Genomic DNA, 18,588 nt, shown 5'->3' with positions numbered 1-18,588 from the left:
TTTTCCTTCAGCCAATTTCAAACGTATATATTGGCTTATATCATGAGATTAATGTCTTTTGAGAATATCTTGTAGCAACCTTGTCGAAAATTTCGACAGACAGCAACAGGCCCTGCCGAAATATAGATGACTCTGTCGAAACTTCACTGAACGTGTTAAACAGATGAGCAACAATTGGTGTCGAAATCCAAGAAAACAGTTGTTGAACTTATGGGTACTTTCTCAACAATGATGACTTTGATGATTATTATTTCTAATAATATTTCACATGAAAAAAAATAAATAAAAAAAAGGTTGTTATTAAAACGTAGTTTTACTGACTTGACGCTAGATGCTAGATTTTTCCATCATCTGAGGAACTGCCACTCGGCCTCATACCATGTTCATTATTTTAAGCATTTGACTTGGTTGATCACGTAGTCCTAATTCATTTATCACTGAATAACTTTGAAGTAGACCATCTCTTATTAAATTTTGTATATGTTTTCTTTCAAATATAGATCCCAAGTTGTAAAATTCAAAAATATTCTCTCTGATACCCTCCCTACTTGGCGTAGAATTCCGTAAGGAAGCTTGTTAGGACACCTCTTATATCTAGTATTGATTAATGAAATTGGTAAGAGAATCTCTCCAAGGGTGATAATGTGTAGATTGATTACCTGCTGATCCTCGAAGTATGCCATAGCAATATCAAAAGTGGCCCCATCAAAATCCTACCCATGTTTAGAACGAGGCTAATAACTTACATACGAACATAAATTCCATTAAGTCAATTATGATAACAATAAACTTCTTATAATTCTTGAAATCCCCTCCCATTTTTTAGACCCTATCCCACCCAAAATGCTAATGAAACGTGTTAAACTCCTCGGTGTCACAAATTCCTAATAATCTTAAGTAGGATATGCATATTATGGAACTCTGGGGTCAACGTAACCCCCCAGAGCCCGAGGGCAGGCGTTGCAAGTTATGCCCTAAGGGCATATATGGTTCTTATGGAAGGGATAACTTCAGAGAGGGCTCATTTGATTGGAAATTGAAAGTTCTAGTTCAGTTTTTAAGAGTCAAAAGAGATTGGAGGTCAACCACCCCCACCCCCCCCACCCCTTTTCCCCAAATACATCCAATAAAATTTTGAGATAGCCATTTTGTTCGAAACAGTTCAGAGGTCAGATAAGAAAAAACTCATCATCTATTCAACCCCCCCAGGGTCCGGGTTAGGCGTTCTAAATTATACCCTGGGGGCATATATGGTTCTTATGAGAGGGATGCACGTATAAACTTCATAGACGGCTCATTTGATTGGAAATTGAAAGTTCTAGTTCACTTTTTAAGAGTCAATAGATTGTAGGGCAACTTCCCCCCCCCCCCGCCCTTTTCCCCCAAACCCAAACCCTAGAAATTTTGAGATAGCCACAAAATTAGACAACAAAATCTCCATTGTCAACTGACCCCCCAGGGCCCAGGGGATAGGCATTGGAAGTGTTGTCCTGGGGGTGTATATGCTTCTTATGAAAGGGATACTCGTATAATCTTCAGAGAGGGCTCATTTGATTGGAAATTGAAAGTTCTAGTTCACTTTTTAAGGGCAAAAAGAGATCCGAGGGCAACTAACACCCTCCCACACACCTTTTTTCCCAAAACCCATGGGATAAAATTTTGAGATGGCCATTTTGTTAAAAACAGTTCAAAGGTCAGCTAAGAAAAAAATCCTGCACCAACGCAACCCCCCCCCCAGGGCCCGGGGACAGGCGCTGTGAGTAGCGCTCTGGGGGCATTTTTGGTCCTTGTGGGAGGGATGCTCGTATAAACTTCATAAAGGGCTCATTTGATTTGAAATTGAAAATTCTAGCTCCCTTTTAAGAATCGAAAGATATTGGAGGGCAAATAGCCCCCCCCCCCTCCACACCTTATTTTCCTCAAACCCATCCGACAAGAACTTTGAGAGAGACATTTTTTTTAATGGTTTAAAGATCATGTAACAAAAACGCCGGGGTCGACAAAATCTTCTAGAGCCCAGGGTAGGCGTTGTAAGTTATGCCTGGGGGTATGTATGGTTGTTATGGAAGGGATGCTCGTATAGACTTCAGAGAGATGTCATTTGATTGGAAATTGAACGTTCTAGCTCAGTTTTAGAGTCAAAAGAGATTGAAGGACGACTAGCCCCCCTCCCCCAGCGCCCCTTTTTCCCCAAACCCATCCGATACAAATTTGGGACAGCCATTTTGTAAAATAGTTCAAAGGTCAGATAACAAAAACTCCGGTGTCGAACCAAGCCCCCAGGGCCTGGGGACAGGCATTGTAAGTTATGTCCAGGGAGCATATATGGTTCTATGAAATAGATGCTCGCATAAACTTCAGAGGGCTCGTTTGATATGAAATTAAAAGTTCTAGTTCACTTTCTCAGAGTCAAAAGAGATCAGAGGGCAACTAACCTCTCCCCCCTCCACGCTTAGGGCTCATTTGACTGAAAATGGAAAGTTCTAGTTCACTTTTAAAGAGTCAAAAGAGATTGAAGAGCAATTAGCCCCCCCCTCCCCTACGCTCTTTTTTCCCCAAACCCATCTGATAAAAATTTTGAGACAGCCATTTTGCTAAAAATAGTTAAAACGTCAGATATTAAAACTCTGGGGTCGACACAGCCCCACAGGGCCTGGGGACAGGCGTTGTAAGTTATGCCCTGGCAGTATATATGGGTCTTATGGTAGGGATGCTTGTATAAACTTCAGATAGGGTTCATTTGATTGGAAATGGGAAGTTCTAATTCACTTTTGAATAGTCAAAAGAGATCAAATGATAATTAGCCCCCCCCCCCACGCCCTTTTTTCCCCAAACCCATCTGATAAAAATTTTGATAGCTCAAACATCAGATAACAAAAACTCCAAGGTTGACACAAACCCACTTTTTTACTTTGATATTGTTACTTTGATACTAGTTTTGATACTTAGATGAACATTTGATGTTAAATAAGGAGTTTCGTATTTTAAAATAATCAATTTTTAAAAACTTAAAACTTTTTACAAACAAAAACAAAAAAAAATAATAAAAAAAAAACTTTCCAAAAAAGAAAGAAAAGTAAAGGTCATTTTAAACTTAAGATGAGGAGATACAAATACCTGTTAAAATTCAAACTCAAAACGACCAGAAATCACTATTAAATAATAAATGAAACCCAAAACAAACAGAAATTAAATAAACAATCATAGCAAGAAAACATACAACAAGTAATAATATAGGGGAGAACTTGGTACCCTGGGACATGTTCAGCTTCAAGATGTATATCTCAGGCACTTTTGACTTGATTTTACTGAATCAACAGGCTCTGAATAGCCTAATCATTTGCCATTTTAATATAACTTTTTCATTTTGAAGTTTATAACAGAACTTTAGCCCGTTTGTTTTCTGATTGCACTGATTTTGTCCCATAGTACCCATGAGCTGGGTACTAGGGTAAAGGTACCGATGATTCGACATTGCAATTTTGGAACCCCTGTCGAAATTTTCCGTCAAAACAGAATAACTCTGTATAGCCGTGACTTGGAGCGCCATCTCTTGTAGCCGTTTTTGTATTTTAATGATAGGAAACATTGACACAATATCCGGTACACCCAGATAAGAAAAGAACATTTAATTCAGTCAGTTTCCCGTTTCTTGTTTTCTGTAAACGCCTAGAACTATGTCATAGAAATATCAAAAGTGAACCCCCCCCTCCCAAAAAAAAACCTAAGCTATGTTTTGGATGAAACTAAGAATCTGCATATGAAAATAAAATCCCCTAAATCAAATATAATGACAATAAGTTCTTAAATTTCTTGAATTCCACTTTTGTTTTCCTAGACCCTATCCCTTGCAATGCTAGTGAAACAATTTTGTTATACTAAATTTGTTATATTAAATACTATTTATATTTAATACTGTATATTAAAATTTGTTAAACCAATTTTGTTATACTAAATACTACATACTTAAAACAATTTTGTAAGTTTTATTGCTTCTAGGTTTTACATTATGTTTTATACTTTTACACATTAAACGAAGTTGAATAGAAACAAAGGAACAAGAATATATGTGTTGAATACACCAGGTTCTGCCCACAGGTATTCCCCAAGCATTTCAACATGTGTTGAATACACCAGGTTCCGCCCACAAGTATTTCCAAAGTATTTTGACACGTGTCAAATTGGGTTCTAACTTGCGTCGAAAACTGGTAACTTTTCTGTTGTGTCGAATTTGAAGGTGAAAATGCTCTAATTTTGGAAAATCAAAGTTTTCTACCCTTTTCAAATAAAACTTCAAACTTCTCATCAAACAATTAGATTCCTAGATGTTTTTCCTTCATACTGAAACCCTTTTCAAACCAAAAGTCTTAAATTAGGACTTCTGGAGTAGAAAAACTGTTTTTTTTTACAAAAACTGTTGAATCATCAGTACCTTTACCCTTTGGGACAGTTGCATGGTACCTTGGGACACAGTTGTAGATACAAATTTGTTTTCAATTATTAAGAAAAATACAAAACATGGAAAAACTTTTCAGTTTCAAGTCAGAAAGGTAGGCACTACAGCAACATAATTTTGCCAGTTTCTCTCATTCAACCTAATATGTAGATAGATCAATCTAAAAAAACAACCATCTTTGAAACACATTCAGTCCCACCACAGAGCATAAGAACTGTAAGACATAGTTCGACCTCTCCAGCATCCACAAACGCCTCATCTCTTTCACTGGGAAACACGAGTTTCCAAGATGGGAGTTGCCTTTTCAGGAAGTTGACAAAGTAACCATCACCTAGTTCCTCTAGGACCTCACCAATATAAAATTTTTGACCCTTCTTGCGTTTTCACACAGTTTGTGGTAACGAACTGTAAGTAAGGAGCAGCCCAGCTCAATTGTAACCGTAACTCTAAAAAACGGAATTTTGATTCGAATAGATGCATCAAAAGAATCGGATTTTTTTGCTGATTTCTATGCTGAATTTTTATGCTGCAGTTAGGCACCTGAGAAAATTTGCCGTATTTTCAAAAAAAGGGAGAAACACCCCCTAAAGTCATAGAACTCTAATGAAAATCACACCGTCAGATTCAGCGTCAGAAACTTCTATCCCTAGTATAGAAGTTTCAAGCTCCTATCTGCAAAAATATGGAATTTTGTATTTTTTATCAGAAGAAAGATCACAGAAGCGTGTTTATTTGGTATTTATTTGTTATTTTTTCCAGGGGTGATTATATCGAACCAGTGGTCCTAGAATATCGCGGGAGGGCTCATTCGAGCGAAAATTAAAAGTTCTAGTGCCTTTTTTAAGTGACGAAAAAATAGAGCGCAACTAGGCCCCCTCCCACGCTCATTTTTTCCCAAAGTCACCCGATCAAAATTTTGAGATCGCCATTTTGTCCAGCATCGTCGAAAAAACAATAACTATATCCTTGAGGATGACTTAACCCCCACAGTCCCCAGGGTAAGGTCCGCAGGCTATGAACTTTCCCAATGTTTACATAGGCTATAGTAATTGTTACTAGGAAGTATACATACGTTTTCAGGGGGGATTTCTTCTGGTAGTTGGGGGGTTGGTGTTACGTGGGAGGCTCTTTCCATGGAGTCAGGGACAATGCTATGAAGGGTGCACCAGAATTCCCAGCATTATTAAAAAACGATCAGGAATTAAATTTAAAAAAAACAATTTTTTTCAACTGAAAGTAAGGAGCAACATCAAAACTTAAAACGAACAGAAACTGTTACGTATATAATCGGGATCCCCCCCCCCTAGTCAATACCTTGCTCTTTACGCTAAAGTTTTTTTTTGTACTTTCATCAGAGCTATTTATTCTAATTAACAGCCTTCGTTATTAAGGGGTCATTCTTAAAGAATTGGAACAAAATTTGAGCTTTAGCATAAAGAGTGAGGTACTGACTAGGAGGCGAACCCCCTAATATACATAATAAAAATATGCAAATATAGAACTTCATTATGTAAGTAAATTCGTGAGTTACGTCAGATCAAAATTTCGATAATGCCATCTAGCCAAAACACTGAAACATCAAGGCCATACACTGAAACATCAAGAGGTTGTAGTTTTGAATATGTATGTGGTGGAAAGGTAAGTAGATGTTCTCCTACGCCTTTCGCATATGACACTGCATTATAACTTGTGTGGCTCTCATGGTTATTCATCAGAAGTAAGACAGGCATAGCTGCATAAAGTCAAAAAAGAGTTAAAAAGATAAGAGCTGGTCAAAAAGAGAGGAGGCCCTCCTTCTTTCAGTCATGATTAACAGCCTTGCAAAGGAATTTCCTGAACAATGGAAATTTGTTGATGACCTAATGGTTGTTGAAACTTCTAATCTAATAAGCGACCCTATGTGTATTCTCAATGAGATTGAAGATGAGGCCAAAAGATGTGAATGTAACCTATCTGACCCAACTGATTTGTTGAAATCTAGCAATTTAAGTTGTTTGAAGATATTTGAACTATGAATCTCAATGGGCTCCATTGGATGGTATATTTGTGTGGGTTCAATATTGAGTAGGTCTATATCTGATGTGCTACTAAAAACCTACTGCATCATTGGTGCTTTACTGAAAACTATATGTGTCTTGAGCAGTCTGGTAAATTACAAACAAAATCAAATTGAATATTTGATATATATTGACATTAATTGCTGAAAGATCCACCAGTTCAAGATTTTCTTTCACTACAATTTTATTTTCATTTTCAATGCTGTACGAACTGGAAAAGTAAATATTTTTAATATAATTCGTTTTCAGTGAAGCTCAAATGACACAGTAGGCTTTAGTTTTCACAGTTAAGGAAGGGGTCAGTATAAAAACTCTTGTTTGTGGTGAAATTTTATTTGTCTTGAACAATTTTAGAAAGAACTAATACATTAAACTGAATATTTGATGTATAATGATATTAATTGCTGAAATCTCATCAGTTCAAAATTTTACTGTAATTTTAATGATTATTTTCAGTATTAAGTAGAAAAAAAAATATTTGTAATACAATTCGTTTTCAGTAAAACGCCAGTGATGCAGTAGGTTTTAGACTTTTACAGTGAGGGAAGGAGGTGATACCCAAACTCTTGTTTGTAGTGATTTTTGTTTGTTTCAACCTTGATTTGCATATTAAATTTAAGTTTCACTCGTTTTAGGATTTATTGATTCATTTATATTAGTATCTATCGTATTTTTTTGTGAATTGATTGTTTATTTAATTTCTGTTTGGTTTCAGTTTCATTTATATTTCAATAACAAATCTTTTTTTTTTGACTTGATTGCATATTCAATTTAAGCATTGCTCACTTTAAGATTTATTTATTCATGTATACTATTACTTGTTGTATGTTTTTTACTATGATTGTTTATTTAACGTTTGTTCATTTTGGGTTTCATTTATTCTTTAATAGTAATTTCTGGTCGTTTTGAGTTTGAATTTTAAAAGGTATTTGTATCTGCTGATCTTGAGTTTAAAACGGGTTCTTTTTTGGAATTTTTTTTTATTAATCAGAGGCAACGCTATAGCGTTGCCTTTAGTGAAGACCATACGGCTCCAATGCTTTATTATTATTATTATTTATTTATTTTTTTTTCCCAGAGGCACTTCATATGGAAGGGGTCGTCGTAGAAACTTCAAAGGGGGTTCATTCGATTGAAAATCGAGAGTTCTAGCGCCCTTTTTAATAGTCGATAGTTCCCTCCCCTACACCCTTCATTCTCCCAAACACATCCAAACAAAATTTTGAGATAGCCATTTTGTTCAGCATAGCTGATTTCCAGATAGAAAATATGTTTTTCAGGAGGAAACTCCCCCACAACCCTCAGGGCAAGGGTTTTAAATTATGCCCTGGGGGCATATAAGGTTTTTATAGAAGGCGTTGTTGTAGAAACTTCAAAAAAGGCTCATTCGATTGGAAATTCAAAGGGCTAGTGCCCTTTTTAATAGTCGAAAGTGATTGGAGGAGAACTAACCCCCCTCTCATGCCCACCTTTCCCCCAGATACATCCAATCAAAATTTTGAGACAGCCATTTTATTAAACGTAGTTTTAAGTTCTGGAAATTAGGTCTTTGAGGATGACAACTCCCCCACAGCTCTTAGGGCAAGGGCTGTAAGTTATGCCCTGGGGGCATATAAGATTTTGTATAGACAACATTGTTGTAGAAACTTCAAAAACCGCTCATTCGATTGGAAATTTAAATGGCTAGTTCCCTTTTTAATAGTCAAAAGTGATTCTAAGGTAACTGACACCCCTTCCACGCCCTCAATTTCCCGAAACACATCGAATCAAAATTTTAATATAGCCATTTTATTCAACGTAGTTGAAAATTCTGGAAATTATATGTTTCAGCAGGACAATCCCCCCAAAGTCTTTAGGGGCAAGGGTCATAAGTTTTGCTCTGGGGGCATACACGGGTCTTAAGGAAATGAAGCTCGTATAAACTTAACAGAGGGATCATTTCATTGGAAATTAAAAGTTCAAGTTCACTTTTTAAGAGTCAAAAGATATTGGAGGGTAACCAGCTCCCCTCCCCCCCCCAAAAAAAAACCTTTTTTACCAAATGCATCCAATACAAATTTTTTGATAGATATTGTGTCACAAACATTTCTAAGATCATATAATGAAAAGTCCGGTGTCGACACAGGCCGCAAGACCCCGGGGTCAGGTGTTCTAAGTAATGCCCTTGGGGCATAAGTGGGTCTTACTGAAGGAATTCGAATATAAGCTTCAATAAGGGCTCATGTGATTGGAAATTGACTGTTCTATTTCACTTGTCAAAAGAGACTGGAGGGGACCTAGCCCCCCCTCCACACCCTTTTTTCCTCAAACCCATCCGATAAGACCTTTGAGATAGCTTTTCTTTAAGTAGTTCAAAGACCATATAGGCCTAATGAAAACTCAGGGTTCAACACAGCCCCCTAGGGCCCGAGGGCAGGTGTTTTAAGTTATGCCCTGGGGGAATATATGGTTCTTATTGAAGAGATGTCGTAAAAAATTCAGAGATGGCTCATTTGATTGGAAATTGAAAGTTATAATTCAGATTTTTAGAGTCAAAAGAGATTGCAGGGCAACTAACCCCCCCCCCCACACCCCTTTTTCCCCAAATACATCCAATAAAAATTTTGAAATAGCCATTAAGTTAAAAATTGCTCAAAACTCAGATAACAAAAACTAAGGTATCGTCAACACCCCCCCGGGCCCAGGGGGCAGGCGTTGTAAGTTATGCCCTGGGGCATATATTGTTCGTATGAAAGGAATGCTAGTATAAACTTCAAAGGGGGGTCAATTGATTGGATATTGAAAGTTCGAGCTCACTTTTTAATAGTCAAAAGAGATCCGAGGGCAGCTAGCCCCCCCCCCCCCCTCCACGCCTTCTTTTTCAAAACCCAACTGATGAAAATTTGAGATAGACATTTTGTTAAAAATAGTTCAAAGGTCGGATAAGAAACAATCCGGTGTCAACAGAACCCCCCAGGGCACAGGGGAAGGCGTTCTAAGTTATGCCCTAAGAGCATGTATGGTTCTTTTGAAAAGGATGCTCGTATAAACTTCATAGAGGGGTCGATTGGATATTGAAAGTTCTAGTTCACTTTTTAAGAGTCAAGAGAGTTAAACTAGCCCCCTTCCCACGCTCTTATTTCCCCAAACCCGTCCGCTACCAATTTTGAGATAGCCAGAGTTTTGGAATCTGTTAAAAAATTAGAAAACAAAAACGCCCCCAGAGCCCAGAGGATAGGCGTTGTAAGTGTTATCCTGGGGGGGGGCGTATATGGTTCTTATGAAAGGGATGCTTGTATAAAATTCCGAGGGGGCTCATTTGATTGGAAATTTAAATGGCTAGTTCCCTTTTTGATAGTCGAAAGTGATTCTAAGGCAACTGACATCCCTTCCACGCCCACAATTTCCCGAAACACATCGAATCAAAATTTTGATATAGCCATTTTGTTCAACGTAGTTGAAAGTTCTGGAAATTTTATGTTTGAGCAGGACAATCCCCCCACAGTCTTCAGGGGCAAGGGTTATAAGTAATGCCCTAGGGGCATATATGGTTCTTATGGAAGGAATGCTCGTATAAACTTCAGAGAGAGCTCATTTGATTGGAAATCAAAAGCTCTAGTTCACTTTTTAAGCGTCAAAATACATTGGAGGGTAACCAGCTCCCCTCCCCCCCAAAAAAAAACCTTTTTTCCCAAATGCATCCAATACAAATTTTAAGATAGCTATTTTGTTAAAAATAATTCAAAGATCATAAAAAATTCCAGTGTCGACACAACCCGCCAGGGCCCAGGGGTAGGCATTCTAAGTTATGCCCTGGTGGCATATATGGGTCTTATGGTAGGGATGCTCGTATTAACTTCAATGAGGGATCGTTTGATTGGAAATTGAAAGTTCTAGTTCACTTTTTAAGAGTCAAAAGAGACTGGAGGGGACCTAGCCCCCCCCCTCCACACCCTTTTTTCCTCAAACCCATCCGATAAGACCTTTGAGATAGCTTTTCTTTAAGTAGTTCAAAGACCATATAGGCCTAATGAAAACTCAGGGTTCAACACAGCCCCCTAGGGCCCGAGGGCAGGTGTTTTAAGTTATGCCCTGGGGGAATATATGGTTCTTATTGAAGAGATGTCGTAAAAAATTCAGAGATGGCTCATTTGATTGGAAATTGAAAGTTATAATTCAGATTTTTAGAGTCAAAAGAGATTGCAGGGCAACTATCCCCCCCCCCCCCCCACACCCCTTTTTCCCCAAATACATCAAATAAAAATTGTAAGATAGCCATTAAGTTAAAAATTGCTCAAAAGTCAGATAACAAAAACTCGTCAAAACCCCCCAGGGCCCAGGGGCAGGCGTTGTAAGTTACGCCCTGCGGCATATATTGTTTGTATGAAAGGGATGCTTGTATGAACTTCAGAGAGGGCTCAATTGATTGGATATTGAAAGTTCGAGCTCACTTTTTAATAGTCAAAAGAGATCCGAGGGGAGCTAGCCCCCCCCCCCCCTCCACGCCTTCTTTTTCAAAACCCAACTGATGAAAATTTGAGATAGACATTTTGTTAAAAATAGTTCAAAGGTCGGATAAGAAACAATCCGGTGTCAACAGAACCCCCCAGGGCACAGGGTAAGGCGTTCTAAGTTATGCTCTAAGGGGATGTATGGTTCTTTTGAAAAGGATGCTCGTATAAACTTCATAGAGGGGTCATTTGATTGGATATTGAAAGTTCTAGTTCACTTTTTAAGAGTCAAGAGAGTTAAACTAGCCCCCCTCCCACGATCTTTTTTCCCTAAACCCGTCCACTACAAATTTTGAGATAGCCAGATTTTTGGAATCTTTTCAAAAATTAGATAACAAACACGTCTCCCAGAGCCCAGAGGATAGGCGTTGTAAGTGTTATCCTGGGGGGGGGGGGCGTATATGGTTCTTATGAAAGGGATGCTTGTATAAAATTCCGAGGGGGCTCATTTGATTGGAAATTGAAAGTTCTAGTTCAATTTTTAAGAGTCAAAAGATATTCGAGGGGAACTAGCCCCCCCCACACCCTTGTTTCCCCAAGACCATCCGATAATTTTTTTTTTATAATAGCCATTTCACTAAAAATAGTTCAAAGTTCAGATATGAAAAATTTCTGTGTCGATAGAACCTGCCAGGGCCCGGAGACAGGCGTTACGAGTAATGCTCTAGGGGCATATATAGTTCTTATTGAATGGATGATCGTATAAACTTCGGAGAGGGCTCATTTGATTGGAAATTGAAAGTTCTTGTTCACTTTTTAAGAGTCAGAAAAGATTGGAGGGCAACTAGCCCCCTCCTCCACCCCCTAAATGCATGAGATAAAAATTTTGAGATGGACATTTTGTTAAAAATAGTTTAAATTAAAAATAAAAAAATAAGTTCTGATAACGAATAAAACTCCGGTGTCGACACAGCCCCCCAGCGCCCAGGGGTAGGCGTTGTAAGTTATGCCCTGGGGGCATATATGGTTGTTATGGAAGGGATGCTCGTATAAACTTCCTAGAGGGCTCATTTGACTGGAAATTGAAAGTTGTGATTCACTTTTTAAGAGTCAAAAGTGATTGGAGTGCAGCTAGCCCCCTCCCCCCCCCCAACACGCCATTTTTTTCCCTGAGGCACTTCATATAGAAGGGGTCGTTGTATGAACTTCAAAGGGGGCTCATTTGATTGGAGATCGTGAGTGCTAGTGCCCTTTTTAGGAGTCAAAAGTGTATATCTGATAAAAATTTTGAGGTAGCCATTTTGTTAAAAATGGTTCAAAGGTAATATAAGAAAAACTTCTGTGTTGACACAACCCTCCCCCCCCCAGGGCCGGGGCAGGCATTGTAAGTATTGCTCTGGGTGCATATATGGTTCTTATGGAAGGTATGATTGTATAAACTTCAGAGAGGGTTCATTTGAATGGAAATTAAAAGTTGTAGTTCATTTTCACAGAGTGAAAAAAGATCGGAGGGCAACTAGCCCCTCCCACCCTCCACGTCTTTGGGTGTATCAGATGGATAAACACTTCCAATAAAAATTTCAGGTGACCATTTTGTTAAAAATAGTTCAACCATCAGATATTAAAACTCCAGGCTCGACAAAACCCCCCAGGGCCCAGGGATAGGCGTTGTAAGTTATACTCTGGGTATATATATGGTTCTTATAGAAGGGATACTCGTATAAACTTCAGAGGGCTCATTTGACTGAAAATAAAAAGTTCTAGTTCACTTTTAAAGAGTCAAAAGAGACCGAAGCTTAATCTAGTCCCCCCACACCCTTTTTCCCCAAACCCATCCGATAAAAATTTTGAGATAGCAATTTTGTTAAAATAGTTCAAACATCAGATAATAAAAACTCCAAGGTTGACACAAACACATTTTTTCACTTTGATATTGTTAGTTTGATATCATTTTTGATACTTTGACGAATATTTGATTTTTTTTTTTTTTTTTTTTTTTTTTTAATTTTTTTTTTTTAAATAATGGGTTTTTTAAAATTTGAAATTTTTTTTCAAACAAAAACTAACAAAAACTAATTTAAAAAAAAAAATTCAAAATACAAGTTTGTCAAAGAAAAGTAAAGACCATTTTAAACTTAAGCTCAGCTTAACAAGTAACTTTTAAAATTCAAACTCAAAACGACCAGAAATTACTATTAAAGAATAAATGAAACCCAAATTGAACAGAAATTAAATAAACAATCATAGCAAAACATGCAACAAGCAATAATATAAATGAATAAATAGATCTTAAAGCAAGTAATGCTTAGATTGAATATGAAAATCAAGCTTAAAACGAAAAAAATATTTTCCTATTGAAGTATAAATGAAACTTAAAATGAACAGAAATTAAATAAACAATCAATGCAAACAAACATACAATAGATCTTAAAACGAGTGAAACTTAAATTGAATATGCACATCAAGCTTGAAACGAACAAAAATGACCATAAACAAGAGTTTGGATATGACCTCCTTCTCTCACTGTAAAAGTCTAAAACCTACTGCGTCATTGGCGTTTTCCTGAAAACTATATACGTCTTGAACAGTCTTGGAAAGTATAAATAACATCAAGTAGAATATTTGACGAATTATGATATTAAGCGTTGAAAAATCTATCAGTTCATTAATGCATACCGTTGTAACTGCCTTTTTATACCCAATGCTGTAACATCTGGAAAAAATAAATGTTTAACATAGCTCGTTTTCTATTGATTGCCAATGACGCAGTAGGCTTTTGGTTTTTATTTGCAGTTAAGAAAGGAGGCAGTATCCAAACACTTGTCTGTAGGGAAACTATATTCGTCTTTAACAACTTTAAAAAGAGCTAATAAATTACACTGAATATTTGATGTATAATGATAATAATTGCTGAAAGCTCATCAGTTCAAAATGTTACTATAATTTTAATGTTTATTTTCAATATTAAGTACAAAGGCTTTTCCAGTACAAAAGAGTCTTTTGGATTATATGATAACTTGAAGCCTTTTCCTATGCTCTTCCATAGTTCAATAATCCTTTCTGGAAGCTAATTGCTTTTGAGCCCTAAATGGGGCCCCAAAGATAAAACAGTCCCAGGGTAACCAAAAGTTTAAAAACACTTCAAAAAAACACTGTCTGGGGAGAAAAAAATTGTCATTTGCAACTAATTCAGGTATGTTAATTATTGTTTTTCTTAGTCTTAATAGTAACATTTTATTTTGAAAACCAATTTGTAGGAATTTTTGAAAAGAGCCTGAAATCTCTTGAGTGACAACATAGCATAAATGACATCATTTTTGAGGGGTTTCTAGCTCTTTTGAAACATTTCTTGAATTTTTTTACAAATAGAGTAACATTTTACTATTGGCCCAAGAAAAAATAATTATCATTCCTGAATCAGTTGCAACTGGCAAATTTTTCTCACCAGGCAATTTTTCTAGCAGCACTTTTAAACTTTTGGGCTACTATGGGCAGTTTGAGTCCTTTTAGGCACTTTAAGGGCTCACAATGTAATTTACCTCAAAAGCAGTTATTAAAATTATGAAAGAGTATAGGTTAAAAAACGGCATCAAGCAATAGGCTTTATTTACTTTCATCCTGGCTAAATTTGCAGGTAGCACAATAATTTAGCTAGGATGAAAGTGAATACATCATTTGATGCCTTTTTTATATGCTCTTTCATAATGCAATAATTCCTTCTGTTGCAAATTGCATCTTGAGCCCTTAAAGGGCCCCAAAGGTATTTTATATGAATTATGAAAGAGCATAAAAAACATCAAATGATGTTTTCACTTTCATCCTAGCTAAATTATATGGTCCACTGCAAAGTTACCATGAAATTTACCCACCCCCCTAATGTGCAAATTTACACCCTGAAGTGGAATATACTCTGAATGGTCAATGGCAAAGTTTCAAATTGCAAAATTTAGCACTATTTTTGTTGATGGCATTTGAAAAACTTGAAAAATTAGGAAAATGGTTTATATTGTGTTGCCCAATAAATGAGGTTTGAATTGGGTAAATATTTACCAAATCATATTATTGATTTAGGCCTACCACTTGATGCCCTTTTTTATGCTCTCTACAAATATAATAATAATTTTTGTTGGAAATGAATTTTAGCCCCCACCCCTATATATACCAATTCAGGGTATATATTTGCACATTAGGGGGGTGAGATAATTTTATTTCTGATGTAAATGAGAGGTAAGTTTAAACTTTCCCCCTACCCCTCCAATGTGCAAATATGGGTAAAATTCTACTTTAGTTACTTTTGGCTATCTTGGAAAGGGGTTGGGTTAGGAAAATGAAACTTTCAGGGATGGATCTACATGCTAAGGTATGTCCCAGGAAGGTACTTCGAAGTACCTACCTACACTCCTTCCCCCCTCCCCCTCTATATAATGGTAAATTACTGCACATTACTAGTTGTTTTAGCTCACATTTCATCCTATATTACTATCATAATTATAAATCACTGCTTACCTTACACAACTTCAGCTTTTAATCTTGTTCATTAAAATATATTCCAAAATCCTATTTTCATTTAACAGTCCCTTTAACTTATTTACTATATAGCTGACATTACTTATCTAACCTGTTTATGATGTCACAACTTTGCTTATCATAACCCCTTTAACAGTAGCATACAGGTGCAATGGGGTATAAGGCAACTCTTTGTTGATAAGCCATTTAAACTTTATTAATTAGGGAAAGGATTTGACAAGAGATAGACCAGTAAAAAAATCCAAATTGTTTTTAGAGGACAAATTATGTTATGAGAAGATTTTTTTATTGCTATAGGGCCATGCGCTCATGAAGGGAAGAGGTTTTTAAAATCCCCCTTCCCCCCCAACTCAAAATTTTCAAAAATTCTACTTTAGAAGCTTTTTAAATATTTCTAAAGCACTAATTGATAGAGGGCTACAAACATCAGAATTGACTTTAGAAGACAAGTTATGTCATGGGAAGATGTTTTTGCAATCCCCCCCTCCCCAAAACTCAAAAATGTCTAAAATTCTACTTAAGAAGCGTTTTAAATATTTATAAAGCACTAATAGATAGAGCGCTACAAATATCAGAATTGACTTCAGAGGACAAATTATATTATGGGAAGATGTTTTTTAAATCCCCCTTCCCCCCAAACTCAAAATTTATTAATTTTGGCACTTTGCCCTAAACTCAAAATTTTCCAAAATTTTACTTTAGAAGCTTTTTTAAATATTTCTAAAGCACTAATAGATAGTGCGCTACAAACATCAGAATCAACTTTAGAGGCCAAATTAATTCTACAATAATTCCCCCTTCCCCCCCAAACTCAAAATTTTCCGAAATTCCACTTTAGAAGCTTTTTTAAATATTTCTAAAGCGCTAAGTCATAGAGCGCTACAAACATCCAAATCAACTTTAGAGGACAAGTTATGTCATGGGAAGATGTTTTTGTAATACCCATTACCCATTTAAATTTTGACAAAACAACATTTTACCTTAATTGTCAGTTATCAGTTTCTTTTTCTCTGGCTTAAGTTCTGAAAATGCAATTTCAGTTATTTGAGCAGAATTTTTAGCCATATCAATGTTACAAGTTATGTCATGGGAAGATGTTTTTGAAATACCCATTACCCTTTGAAATTTTGACAAAACAACATTTTACCTTAATTTTCAGTTATCAGTTTCTTTTTCTCTGGCTTCAGTTATGAAAATCATTTGAGCAGAATTTTAAGCCACATCAATGTTTTATTTCCAAAATTTAGGAAATGCATTTGTATATAGGCTATTGAAAACCTTATAAGTTGGGATTGAGCAAAGCTAATTGAAGCTAGCGCGCTAAAAAAATCATAATCAACTTTAGAGGCCAAATCAATTCTAAAATAAGTTCCCCTTCCCCCCAAACTCAATTTTTTTTTAAATCCCCCTTTGCCCCATCCTCAAAATTCGTTACAATTTCTAGTAAGAAGCTTTTTTAATTATCTCTTTTATCCCCAGACCTAGGGTGCTACAAAAATAAGAATCAACTTTAAAGGAACATAATTGTTACGGGAAGAAGTTCTTGCTATCTCCCTTCCCCCCCAACTCCCCCCAAAATTTTCTAAAATTCTACTCTAGAAGCTTTTTAAATATTTCCAAAGCACTAACAGATAGCGCGCTAAAAACATCATAATCGACTTAAGAGGCCAAATTAATTCTACAATAAGTCCCCCTTCCCCCCAAACTCAATTTTTTTTTAAATCCCCCGTTGCCCCACACTGAAAATTTTCCACAATTCCACTTTACAAGCTTTTTTAAATATTTGTAAAGAGTTAAGACATAGAGCGCCAAAGACATCAGAATTAACTTTAGAGGACAAGTTATGTCATGGGAAGATGTTTTTGAAATCCCCCTTCCCCCCAAACTCAAAATTTTCCAAAATTTTTTTTAGAGGCTTTTTCAAATATTTCTAAAGCGCTAAGACATAGAGCGCTACAAACATCAGAATCAACTTTCAGAGGACAAATTATGTTATGGGAAGATGTTCTTGAAATCCCCCAAACTCAAAATTTTTCAAAATTCTACTTTAGAAGCTTTTTTAAATATTTCTAAAGCGCTAAGACATAGAGCGCTACAAATATCAGAATCGACTTCAGAGGACAATTTATGTCATGCGAAGATGTTTTTAACATCTCCCTTACCCCCAAAATCAAAATTTTCCAAAATTTTACTTTAGAAGCTTTTTTTAAATATTTCTAAAGCGCTAAGACATAGAGCGCTACAAACATCAGAATCAACTTTCAGAGGACAAATTATGTTATGGGAAGATGTTCTTGAAATCCCCCTTCCCCCCAAACTCAAAATTTTCTAAAATTCTACTCTAGAAGCTTTTTCAATATTTCCGAAGCACTAACAGAGAGTGTGCTAAAAACATCATAATCAACTTCAGAAGACAAATTAATTCTTCAATAATTCCCCCTTCCCCCCAAACTCAAAATTTTCAAAAGTTATACTTTAGATGCTTTTTTAAATATTTCTAAAGCACTAAGTGATGGCGCGCTACAAACATCAGAATCGACTTTACAGGACAAGTTATGTCATGGGAAGATGTTTTTGAAATCCCCCTTTGCCCTAAACTCAAAATTTTCAAAATTCTACTGTAGAAGCTTTTTAAATACTTCTAAGGCACTAATAGATAGCGCGCTAAAAACATCAGAATCGACTTTAGAGGCCAAATTAATTCTACAATAATTCCCCCTTTCCCCCAAACTCAAAATTTTCCAAAATTCCGCTTTAGAAGCTTTTTTAAATATTTCTAAAGCGCTAAGACATAGAGCGCAACAAACATCAGAATCAACTTTAGAGGACAAGTTATGTCATGGGAAGATGTTTTTGTAATACCCATTACCCAATGAAATTTTGACAAAACATTTTACCTTAATTGTCAGTTATCAGTTTCTTTTTCTCTGGCTTTAGTTCTGAAAACGCAATTTCAGTTATTTGAGCATAATTTTAATCCATATCAATGTTACAAGTTATGCCATGTGAAGATGTTTTTCAAATACCCATTTCCCATTGAAATTTTGACAAAACAACATTTTGCCTTAATTGTCAGTTAACAGTTTCCTTTTTTCTGGCCCTAGTTCTGAAAATCAAA

This window comes from Artemia sp. Qi Xiang Cuo, chromosome 9 (genome assembly GCF_049724085.1).
Source record: "Artemia sp. Qi Xiang Cuo chromosome 9, ASM4972408v1, whole genome shotgun sequence".
Lineage (NCBI taxonomy): Eukaryota > Metazoa > Arthropoda > Branchiopoda > Anostraca > Artemiidae > Artemia > Artemia sp. Qi Xiang Cuo.
Note: the sequence above shows the minus strand (reverse complement) of the source record.